General features: G+C 44.6%; 1 long non-coding RNA gene across 1 annotated transcript in view; it reads left to right on the top strand.

Annotated features, from left to right (window-relative positions):
- Nucleotides 1–206: 206 nt before the first annotated feature.
- The window catches only part of LOC141098929 (uncharacterized), a 40,246-nt gene continuing 27,256 nt past the window's right edge, over nucleotides 207–13,196 (top strand). Inside the window, exon 1 of the long non-coding RNA XR_012234389.1 lies at nucleotides 207–465. This is a non-coding gene — a long non-coding RNA (uncharacterized lncRNA). The remainder of the gene's footprint in view (nucleotides 466–13,196) is intronic.

The following is a 13,196-nucleotide window of genomic DNA, read 5'->3' as shown; positions in this document are numbered from 1 at the left end:
CTTTTGCCCTCTCCCTTGTAATTAGTATTATGGCAGAGATAAGTCTGGTACATATCCGCCTGGAAGATCTTCTTACGTACATGGATAATGACTGCATGTGGCTTGTGCAGTGCGGCAGGAGTATACACACCATGATACTGGGGTGGGGGTTAGTCCAGCAATCAGCTCATGGACCCCAGATTGAAGCCTTTACGAGAGCAGTATTTCTCCATGGTGTGTTAGCGGTTCAGACATATCCAGTAAGGCACCTCACTGTTCTATTGTACTAAATGAACACTTGGGAGAATACAGCCCTATTGTGGACTCTGATGGCAATGTACTCCAGCCAGATGTGTTACATCTCATATATATGTACTTTCAGGCTGTATTGACTTCTGTCAGCGTAAAAAAAAAAACATCAAGAACATGGATTGGGTCAAAGAAAAGATCAATATTAGTGAAGTGTAAAAGAAAAAAAACCATCAGGTAAGTCTATGGACAAAATGTTTCTGTGCTGGGCCTGTAGCACAGCACCCCCTGCTGGAGGCTGCAGACCTTGCAGGACAGTAGTAATAGTCTTCATTTAGTTTGCCCTTCAGTGAATATGCTTTTTTGTTGTCTTTATGTAATGTTGATTATTTCACTTTCCTCCCAATTTTAATTTGACTATCATTTTCTAGTAGGACTAATATTATGTACATAGTATCAGATATAACATACTAAATGACCTAATAACTAACAATTATCTGGCTGTGATATGGTTTATTTCGTTTAACTGTTTATTTGTGTGTTTAAAACTATTTGCTACTGATATGCAGCCAACATATTCAATCATCTTGTCCCTGGATCTTAAACATCGACATGTATCCCGGCTCAAAAGCATGTATATACAACCAAATTACGCCATCTGGAAGACTTTGTTGTAGACCCAGATGTGTTTGACGGAGATATAATAAAAAAAATTTTTTAAAAAATGTACCTAAGCACTAACAGGCAGGGCTGTGGAGTCGGAGTCGTGGAGTCGGAGTCTGAGTTAGTTTTGGTTGGAGTCGGAGTCGGTAGAAATGTACCGACTCCGACTCCAGCTTTAAAAAAAAGTATTAATATTTCATAATTGAACTTTCATATGAATTTTATAAATGTTACTCAAATATATATGTTCTATCAAACTATGAACAACAGTGATAAGCAGTTCTGCTGGAGATAGAGACATTTCTTACTTCTTGTGTGTCACTGTTCTCCACTGCCCTTATCTAATCTTATACTTGGTTAACCTCATGCTGCCCCAACCCCCCTACTTACAATGTATGAAACTGAAAGTGAAAATGTGTTGCAAATTCTTAGTAGTAAAGCTCCTCCTCTAGACTAGATCATACTAGGTGTGCGTCTTCCAAGCATCTCACAGCTGCCTGCTACTCAGAAGAGGAAGACTGTAAGAAGTATTATCCTTTCAACAAACTTTGCATCAGTTAACTGTGAGTACATGAGGAATAATAACAGTATTACTGACCACTATATCAGTTGTACGACCTGGCAATAATTTTGTACAATTGTTTTTAGGAAAAACAATTGTCATTTGGATTGTGAATGCAGAATTAAAAACCTGAGAATGTCAAAGAAGCATCACATTAAATCAGCTGTATTTGAATATTTCACCATCACTCAAGATAGAAAGCATTATGTCTGTCAGTGTATGACAAATGATCCAGACGAAAACAAATGCTGTGAAGCCAAGATGAGTGCATATTCAGGCAAAGATAAAAATGCTCCTACCAGAGCTTCTAATCTAAAGAGACATTTACAGCGCTTTCATCCAGAAGTACTGAAAGCAGTGGATGAGAAAGACTGCATCCAAACCAATGAACCATTTTCCAGCTCTTCCAGCTAAACAAAGGAGCAGAGAACTTTGCAGCCATCAGTTGCAAGATATTTTGTCAGTGACAAAGTTACTGTGACAATGACAGTAGATACATTTAAAAAACAGATCATAGAGCTTGTTGTAAAGGATAGTGTGCCTATTTCATTATTTTCACGACCAGCTTTTGTGTGTCTGAATGGGGAAATGGCCCGCAAGCTTGGTGTTTCTCTGAGAGAGAGTATTAGAAAATTAGTAATCGAAGAAGCTTTTAAACAAAAGGAAGAACTTAAAAAATCTCTCAAGGGACGCTTTCTGTTTCTTAAAATGGATGCCTGCACACATCACAGAGTGAACTATTTTGCCATCAATGTCCGATTTGTTTGTGACAAAAATGAAATAGTTACCAAGACATTGGCAGTAAAAGACACCAAAGCTCATCACACCAGTGAGTTTCTCCAGGTCTTGGTGGAAAAGGTTCTGCAAGACTATGAACTTAAAAAAGAGCAAGTTCTTTCTGTCGTAACTGACAATGCTTCAAATATGATAAGTACTATTAAGCTAATGAATGAGAGTAATGATGGTGACCAGCAGCTAGAAGAACATTCTGGGTCCACAGACACAGAAATGTTTGAAATAGAGGAACACAGTATTGTAACTGAGGAGCAAACTGAAGTTGCTTCAGATGAACAGCAACATGATAGTTTAGATGATCTTGTTGAAATTGTGTCAATATGTTCTTTCATTCATCACATGCGCTGTGTTGTGCATACGCTACAGCTGGCTATAACAGACAGTCTGCAAGAAGGACATGCTGCTGCACTGATTGGCAAGGTGAGAAAATTGGCTACTGTTGCCAGAACCCCTAAAGTTGACTCAATTTTCAAGAGACGTGCTGGAAAAGGGGCAATTATTGATCAAGCCACACGATGGGGCAGTACTTACTTAATGATTCAGCGCTTGGTTGAACTGAAAACCTTTCTTGTAGACATGGCTAACCCTCAACTGACGCTAAATGGAAGTCAGTGGAATCAGGTGACTGAGCTGGAAAAATTGCTAGAGCACCCATTTACAGTGACTAAAAAATTTCAAGCAGAGGACTTAACTCCAGGTATTTTCTTAAAGGAGTGGAAGAACCTGATGTTTCGCCTGTCCCAAAGAGGAGGGTTAATTGCAAGTGGCATTGCTACATCAATGAAACGGAGAGAGGAGCTACTATTACAAAATAACATTCTTTTGGCAGCTGTTTATGTAGAAAAATTGAGAAATTTGACCGTTCATCAAAAATAACAGTGCAACAAGCGATTCCTCTGTATCCTGACATTGTCAGAGATGTTGCCCGAGTGGTTACTGCTTTGCCACCAACATAAGTTAGTGTAGAGAGGTTGTTCTCTGCTCTCAAAATAATTAGATCAGATTTGAGGGCATCCATGAAGGAGGATCTGACAGAGGCAATACTTTTTCTGAGGACAAATTTATAGATTTCTTCTTATTAACTGCATAAAAGTGTTTATTGCATATTTACTTACAGTTTAGAAAAGTTTATAAAAGTTATTTGCTATATTCTAATTGTATTCTAATAAATGTAGTTTTTGCTCTAAGTGGTCTGATTACTTATATGATGGTGAGAAACGGAATAAGCACGATGTCTAATATTTTACAACAGTAAATTTGTTGTTATGAATTGGCCATTTATGAAGGAGCCGGAGTCGGAGCCTGATAAAATCCAGGAGTCGGAGTCGGAGTTGCAACTGTGGCTTACCGACTCCACCGCCTTGCTAACAGGCACGTAATTGCAATTTACCTTCTTGCTGTGCACGGTGCAGTTTTCCCATGGCACAGAGCAGTCACAGACCGCTCCTGCTGGGAATTCAGGAGCCTCTGCTGACGTCATGTCGACAGGGCGGACCGGAAAAGAAGCCTCCAATCTGAAGACTTCTGGCATTATTCTGATTAACAGCCGGATCCACGCTGCCTAACTGGGGGGAGCCTGCTGTCAGTCAGAATGACGTCTGAAGTCCAGTCCTATCACATCAGCAGAGGAAGCTGAATCTCTGGCAGGAGCAGTCTAACTCTCTCTTCCTGGACTGATTATTCATTCTCAAACTTCTCAATTCTCTGTATATAGTGAAGACAAATAGTTACATTACTGATGATAGTTGGTGCTATGGAGATGGGAGGTGAGCTCCTGTCTCCTCTTCTCTGCTCCCCTGTGTACAGAATCTTACCAACTGCCATCTCCTATATAACTAGCTGTTTCCAGTCAGCTAACGCTCGGCATGCTCATTGCTATCTAATTAACGCTGCTGGTAATTAAACTAAAGTAAATAATGACAACATTCAATAGCGCTTACACAGGTGGTAAATTAAAATGAAGTTAATAACAATAATAATCATTAAAAATCTGAATAATACTAATGATACATTTTATTCACAGTGTAAAATCAAAAACAAACTGGATTCAGTAAGATGTGCGTTTTTTATTCATTCCAGCATCGAAACAAATTTCATAAGGAAACATAAATTAAGTTAATATTTCTCTGTAAACACAATTAAATGTATAGTCATTTTCGTCATTTTCAAAGATCTTTCCTTGACTTCTACCAGGTACAATTTGAACTGAAAGACCTTTACAACTTGTTACTCTAGAGAATGCAGTGTATAATTGACCATGTGTGAATACAGGATCAGGTAGGAGAATGCCAATCTTATCGAATGTTTGTCCTTGCGATTTTGTAATTGTCATGGAATAAGCCAGACGAAGTGGGAATTGTTTTCTTGTTAACTTAAACGGGATATCGCAATTTTCGCTAGTGTCCAATGGTATTCTTGGAATGAGAACCTTTTGACCACGACGCTCCCCAGAAAAAATACTGCAGTCGATGAGATTTGTGCCAAGAGTTTCTACTATTAATCGAGTACCATTGCACAGTCCTTTCTTTGGATTTAGATTGCTGAGTAGCATGACACAGCAGCCTTTCTTAAGGTTCAGCATATGAGGAGGGAGGCCCATAGGAGTTAGGGAATGTACAAATTCGATGGGGTACTGAGCTCTTTCTTATTCTGTCTCACAGGATGAAATATTTTCGACACTGAAGTATGATTTAGTCTGACCTCTAAGCATGTTCAACACTTGTTCATTGACTGTCAGCGTGTCACAGGTTTTAGGGCATAGTACTGCTCTGGAAGCAAGATCAGCAGGAGTGAGAGTTCAGGTCATTCCCAAATACGCTCGTCACAACGTCATGAGTCAGAATGTCTTTGCTCAGCTTCACAAAATCCACCAGATTCCCATCTTCAACTCTTGATCCAACAGTTAGCAGCCACTCACAAAATTCAACCTCATCAGGATTGACTCGCATGTTCCTGATTAATTTCAGTTCCTTGAAGGATTTCCAGACTGGACTGCTCTTGACACACGCCTCTACAATACTCACGCGATTTCCATGAAGTACAACTGGAGCTTGCTGACAAAAATCTCCTTCAACAACAATCGGGATCCCACCAAAAGGTTCTTCATTGTGAAGGAGAATACGTAAGCTTCTATCAACGGCATTGAAAAGATGAACGTGAGACATTGAAATTTCATCCCATATAATAAGTTTAGTATCCCGAAGCTCTCGGCAGACTGAGGGTCCTTATTTAATACTTGATACAGTTCTCTCATTCAAATGAATTGAAATTCCAAATCCGGAGTGGAGTGTTTTACCACCTGTGTAAAACAAAAAAAAAATCTTCAATACAGACATCTTAAATTTACATTTTTCAGTATTCTGTAATCGTAATTAAAATTACCTTTTAGTAATGTAGCTGCCAAGCCGGTAGGAACAACTGTTTTTACAATGCCACCATTCCCAAGTATAGTAGATGTCAAAGCCTTGTACACGAAAGTCTTTCCACAACCTCCTGCACCAGATAAAAAAAGCATTTTTGTGATGTGGTTGGATTATTAACTGCATTCATGATTGTTTGAAAGGCGCCTCGTTGTTCTAGGTTCATCAGAAACTGCAGTCGTTCAGATTCTTGTTTCTCCCTTTCCACATCAACAATGTCACACATTTTATACGCATCTGATGGGGAAGGTAGTCCACAACTTTTGCAATCTTTAGCAAACTGTCGTAAGTGGTCTTAGATATCAGCAAGTGTTTGCTGCTCTGCCATGTATTCGTTATGAGTCAGGAGGAAGTCTTCCATCATGTTATTTTTATATTTGTTGTATAAATCAAGTCCCCTTGTGATGTTGGCGTGGTTCAGGATGGCAGCAAATCGCTGTTGAAGCTCACCGGGCATTCTAAATAAAGATGCTTCTTCCATTGTTTTGTCCCACTCTGAATTGTCATGCAATAATCCCATGGCCTTTGCTGCCAGAATATAAGTTTCATATGTGTGTCCTTCCACTGTTCTCAGATCTTCGAATGACGTAGCACCTGTAAACAACATAAAGAAAATAATTAAAAATTAAAAAAGGATCTAATAACGTACAATTAGATGAATATGACTTACCCTTGATATGCATCAGGAGTAGGCGCAGGGAAAATCTTTCCCTATCTTGTGGAGAGACAGAGTACATTCTTGGAAGGATCTTGTCATCACCTCTTTTTCTTGTCTTCCAAAACTTATTTGTCCAGACATAACGTTAGGGTATTTCACAATATAAATACTGACGTGCTGATGGATCAGTTTGGTTTAGAACGAACCATTTCGTAAGTTTTGTGCCATCACGCTGAGCTTTTTCCACAGAAAGCTGCTCCGTTCCATCCTCAAAGTAAACTGATTGTTGGAAAGGTAGGTGTACCGGAAGTCTTTCTACAGCATGGGAACGTGCAGACATCTCAAATTTTCGCAGCCGCCACATTGCTTCAGGCGATGCCAAATATCGTGTGTCGATGTAAGTCTTAATCTCATCCCAGCGGTAGGTGCCGGTGTTGCTGACTTCGTTCACCTGAACAATGGCTGCATCATGTCCTTTGTACACGTACTTGAAAATATATTTGACGGTCTGGATGGAAGAGCAGATTTCCACATTTATGTGTGCGCTGTATTTCTGAGAGAGGTAGGGGTTGCATGGTACAACCGAGCGGCTGTCAACTTCCACATCCCTAAGCTTGAGCTTAATGCCATCTTTTCGTCTGCGGTATACTGGATAACTATCCACATTAATATTTGTTTCTTCGCTGAAGTCTTTGGGAAACTTTTTGGAGCATGTCCGGGTTCCTTTTACATCTTCCATACACGGTGAATTTCTATTGTGTTCTCCACAGGGCCCATGAATCATGCAGCTGGTGACAACATCGTAAAGCTCCTTGTTAATATCCGGGTCAAGAATTTCTGCACAAACAGCATTGTCACAATCGATAGCTTTTTGAAACTTGTCTTCGTCGTCCAGAATTAAGAGCATATGGCAATGAGGAAGACCTGAAATAAAAGGATGCATTAAATGTGCATTATTAATCATTCCATTCTTAACATTACTGTTACGAACATTCAGATGAATGCACGTAATACCTCTTTTTTGACGTAGGTGTATGCCTTTACTTGTCCCATCACTCCACCTTTTTTTTGCAGTCAAGTCGTTTAGTAACTCTTGTAGCTTTAAGTGGAATATGGTAGATACCAAATCTGGGCGGTCTATTGCTGTTTCATGTTGTAAAAGGCCGGACTGAATTTCTTCCCACTTTGGGTTGCAAGTGAACGTAATAAACAAATCCGGCTTTCCAAATTTCGCTACCAAAGTCATCGCATCTTGGTAATTCTGTGTCATGGCACTTTTCCACCGGTAAAAGAAGAGGAAAGTATGACGATGCGACCCGGTCTCAGATCTTGTTGTTCAGCCCTACTGTTGATATAATCCATAAGCCCGACATATAATTCTACTCTGAGTTTCTTTTGGTTTTGTCTGTTCCAGTCCAGTCACTGCGCTTCAACCTTTAGGTAGACATCAATTATGTATTGTTGTGTCAGCTTGCCAGAATGTAACAGCGGATTGAAGGATTGTCGATCCTGAAGGCGGTACGCATAGAATTCCCTCATTGACACATTTCTGTTTTTTTTTTTTTTTCCTTGTTCCCCTGCATCGTGACTGATATCTTCCTGTTCTTCATCGTCACCTTCCTCCATTTCATGACTTTTCCTTTTTGCAGTTCTCCCTTGCTTCCAGGTTATTCCAGGTTGCCATCCGTGTTCACCATATGGAAAGAGGAGTGAATACACCATTGGATCACAGTTTGGGCTATGGTACACAATATTCTGTAGTCCTCGCTGCCCAATGGGATGAACGGCAATGTCTCTTTTGATCGGCGGCTCTCCATCATCGGAGACCAACACAGCTGCAACTTCATTGGCTGTCGGCAAGTTGTATCGGCGAGGGTCGTGTTGTCTATCCTTGGTTATCCACATTTCGATTTTATGCTGGTCGTAGCCACGCTGATCAATCAAATCCTTCATCATCTTGAAAGCCTGAGCAAATGGGTTCATATCTCTGAGTAAACAGTCAATAGTATTCATTATGTCCCTCTTGCATCCTTCATTTTGCTCGTTATGTAATCGTTGAATGTTTGCATACTCAGGATACAATATGTAGAGTTGTGAATATGAAGGAGTATCAGATCTAAAGAAAGCACAAATATATTTTCATTAAAAAATAGTAGGAATGAATTAAAAACGTACATTTAATTTTATTCAGGTCTTTTACCTTAGAGAAGTTGATGTACAGTGGCACACTTGTCCATGAATGACTAAAACGGGTGGGCCACCGGAAAATTTCATTGACTGAAATCCAAAGGATGCAAAGGCAAAAGCACTGTTGTACTTTCAAGTGTTCTTTCTAAAAATTTTTGCCTCGTTCGTATCTTCAGTTAACCATGCTTGAAACTGCTGAGGATATTCATTTACTTCACGTAAGTGTATAGTACCACTTTCGCAGCACGACGCAAACTTTGCACTGTGTAATTTTTCTTTCTAAAAGTGAGATGCACCGCAATCACTACACAACGTCTTGCTTTCCCACGTGGTGTTCACTGGGTATATTCTCTGGATTTCTTGCTGCAAACCTCGAAGGTGGTGGCAGTTTACGTCGACGGGCATTGTTGTTTTCAACTTCCGCAGATGTCAAATTCCTTCTTCGTTGACGCTGGTGATATATATCAGCTTCCCTTCTTTCTGTCACTCGGTTGATATAAACCTTGTGATATCTCTCTCTGTCCTTATCAATCTGCTCAGGTGTTCGCTGTTGATAACCAATCCTACGATTTTGTCGATATTGTTGTTGTCGATCAGCTACTGCATCGTTGTCCGGATTTTCCTGCGGCCTGTGAGATGGACCTGGCGACTCTTCTTGGCTCATTTTGTTTGAGAGAATGCGGATGCAATTAAATGTACGTTTACCTTGGCTGAAGTGGTTGAATTACATAGAAAGGAAGTGCTGCGTGTGGTAATGGGGGGGAACGGAGCCTCGTGTGGTAATGTGTGGGGACGGAGCCTCGTGTGGTAATGTGTGGGGACAGAGCCTCGTGTGGTAATGTGTGGGGACGCAGCCTCGTGTGGTAATGTGTGGGGACGCAGCCTCGTGTGGTAATGTGTGGGGACGCAGCCTCGTGTGGTAATGTGTGGGGACGCAGCCTCGTGTGGTAATGTGTGGGGACGCAGCCTCGTGTGGTAATGTGTGGGGACGCAGCCTCGTGTGGTAATGTGTGGGGACGCAGCCTCGTGTGGTAATGTGTGGGGACGCAGCCTCGTGTGGTAATGTGTGGGGACGCAGCCTCGTGTGGTAATGTGTGGGGACGCAGCCTCGTGTGGTAATGTGTGGGGACGCAGCCTCGTGTGGTAATGGGGGGGGACGCAGCCTCGTGTGGTAATGGGGGGGGACGGAGCCTCGTGTGGTAATGGGGGGGGGACGGAGCCTCGTGTGGTAAATTGGGGGGGACGGAGCCTCGTGTGGTAAATTGGGGGGGCGGAGCCTCGTGTGGTAATGTGTGGGGACGGAGCCTCGTGTGGTAATGTGTGGGGACGCAGCCTCGTGTGGTAATGTGTGGGGACGCAGCCTCGTGTGGTAATGTGTGGGGACGCAGCCTCGTGTGGTAATGTGTGGGGACGCAGCCTCGTGTGGTAATGTGTGGGGACGCAGCCTCGTGTGGTAATGTGTGGGGACGCAGCCTCGTGTGGTAATGTGGGGGGACGGAGCCTCGTGTGGTAATGTGGGGGGACAGAGCCTCGTGTGGTAATGTGGGGGGACGGAGCCTCGTGTGGTAATGTGGGAGGACGGAGCCTCGTGTGGTAATGTGGGGGGACGGAGCCTCGTGTGGTAATGTGGGGGGACGGAGCCTCGTGTGGTAATGTGTGGGGACGGAGCCTCGTGTGGTAATGTGTGGGGACGCAGCCTCGTGTGGTAATGTGTGAGGACAGAACCTCGTGTGGTAATGTGTGGGGATGCAGCCTCGTGTGGTAATGTGTGAGGACGGAGCCTCGTGTGGTAATGTGTGGGGACGCAGACTCGTGTGGTAGTGTGTGAGGACGGAGCCTCGTGTGCTAATGTGTGGGGATGGAGCCTCGTGTGGTAAATTGGGGGGGGACGGAGCCTCGTGTGGTAAATTGGGGGGGACAGAGCCTCGTGTGGTAATGTGGGGGAACGGAGCCTCATGTGGTAATGTGTGGGGACGGAGCCTCATGTGGTAATGTGTGGGGACGGTGCCTCGTGTGGTAATGTGTGGGGACGGAGCCTCGTGTACAGGGGCGGACACTGACAGCTTGGTGCCCCTGTGCAAGAAATGTGTCTGGGCCCCCCTCCTTTTATGGCGTCAAAGCTACATGTGTATATGTGTATATATATATATATATATATATATAGCCACACACACATGCATGTATATACTGTATATTACATAGTCTCCTTTATTATGTATATTGCTGTCCCTTACACAGTGCCCTCTCTTATGTACAGTACCGTCCCTTACATATTGAATTATATAGAGCCCTGTTTTTTATTACATACCGTCCTATCTTGTTAGCTGTATAATGCAATGATGGCTGATGGAGCATGGGAAAGCTTCCTTTCTAATGGAGGAGCTGATTGACTGGTAGTTTGGTCACCGGCTGCTCCATCAGCAGTCATTTTATATCTAACAAGAGAGGGGACTATGTAATAAAAGGGCACTGTAAATAACAAAATTAACAAGAATACACTATGTAAGAGACAGCACTATACATAACAGCAGAGGAAGCTATATAATAAGGGACGGCACCATATATAACTAGAGAGGATGGCACATAATGGCGGGACGTGTTACACATAATAAAAGAGGAAACTATGTAACTAAGGGTGGTGTTATACAGAATTAGTGAGTACACTATATACTAAGGGACTTTGTTAGACATAGTAAGTACACTATATACTAAGGGACTGTGTTAGACATAATAAGCGATAACGTCTTCCTCCACCTCCCCCTTCCTAACATCCCAATCCCCCACACCCCTCATTGTCCTCCTCCCCTCGCATACCATTATTGTCCTCTCCCCCACCTCATCATTGCCCTCTTCACCACCTCCATCATTTTCTTCTCCCCCACCACTATCTTTGCTTTCTCCCCCACCAATCCCATCATTGCCCATTTCACCACCTCCATCACTTCCTCCTCCTCCACCACCTCCATTATTGCCCTTTCCACCACCACCAGTGCATTCTCCCCACCACTTCTTTTTCCCCCATCATTGCCTTCTCCCCATAACTCCCATCATTGCCTTCTCCATCACCCCATCACTCCCATCATTGCCTTCTCCCCATCACTCCCATCATTGCCTACTCCCATCATTGCCTGCTCCATCACCCCATCACTCCTATCATTGTCTTCTCCCCATCACTTCCATCATTGCCTGCTCCATCACCCCATCATTGCCTGCTCCATCACCCCATCACTCCCATCATTGCCTTCTCTCCATCACTCCCATCATTTCCTTCTCCCCATCACTCCCTTCTCTCCATCACTCCCATGATCCCATCAATGCCTTCTTTCCATCACCCCTCATGGCCTTCTCCCATCACCCCGGGCATCATGGCCTTCTCTCCTCATCACAGTCTTCTCATGTCCGCATCTCCTCCAGGGCCAGGCTCCACCTACACACAGACACACACACATACATACACACATATACATACACACACAGACATACATACACACAGACACACATACATACGCACATACAGACACACACATACATACACACAGACATACACATACAAACATGCACACATACACAAAGACATACACAAACACACACATACACACACAAGTGACTTACTGACCTGCGGCTGCAGCCACCATCCGGCCGGCGCCACAGGCACAGTGAAACAGTCTGTCTCCTCCTCTCCTCCCCCACAGCAGCAGCACAGCGTGACTGACGCTGATATCATCTCACCTCAGGGCTGGCTCCTCTCCTCCTTGCTGGCGCTCCACATGGCTAATTTGAATAATTAGCCATGGGGTGCTGGAGGGGCCCCCTCTCCCCTGGGGCCCCGTGCAATGCACGGGCTGCAGGGACGCTAGGTCCGCCCCTGCTCGTGTGGGGACGGAGCCTCGTGTGGTAATGTGGGGGGACGGAGCCTCGTGTGGTAATGTGGAGGGGCGGGATTATGTGGTAATGTGGTGGGGGGGCGGGATTGTGTGGTGATGTGGTGGGGGGGCGGGATTATGTAAGGTGATGTGGTGGGGGGGCGGGATGTGCGGTGATGTGGTGGGGGGCGGGATTATGTGCGGTGATGTGGGGGGCGGGACTATGTGCGGTAATGTGGGGGGGCAGGATTATGTGTGGTGATGTAGTGGGGGGGCGGGATGTGTGGTGATGTGGTGGGGGGGCGGGATTATGTGCGGTGATGTGGTGGGGGGCGGGACTATGTGCGGTAATGTGGTGGGGGGGCGGGACTATGTGCGGTAATGTGGTGGGGGGCGGGACTATGTGCGGTAATGTGGTGGGGGGGCGGGACTATGTGCGGTAATGTGGTGGGGGGGCGGGACTATGTGCGGTAATGTGGTGGGGGGCAGGACTATGTGCGGTAATGTGGTGGGGGGCGGGATTGTGTGGCGATGTGGTGGGGGGGCAGGATTGTGTGATGTGGTGGGGGGGCGGGATGTGTGGTGATGTGGTGGGGGCGGGACTATGTGCGGTAATGTGGTGGGGGGCGGGACTATGTGCGGTAATGTGGTGGGGGGTGGGACTATGTGCGGTAATGTGGTGGGGGGGCCGGGATTATGTGCGGTAATGTGGTGGGGGGGCCGGGATTATGTGCGGTGATGTGGTGGGGGGCCGGGATTATGTGTGGTGATGTGGTGGGGGGCAGGATTATGTGTGGTGATGTGGTGGGGGGGCGGGATTG

Source organism: Dendrobates tinctorius, unplaced genomic scaffold (genome assembly GCF_039654945.1).
Source record: "Dendrobates tinctorius isolate UK_male_01 unplaced genomic scaffold, ASM3965494v1 ptg000097l, whole genome shotgun sequence".
In the NCBI taxonomy this organism is placed as follows: domain Eukaryota; kingdom Metazoa; phylum Chordata; class Amphibia; order Anura; family Dendrobatidae; genus Dendrobates; species Dendrobates tinctorius.
This window is presented reverse-complemented; position numbering and strand designations above follow the sequence as displayed.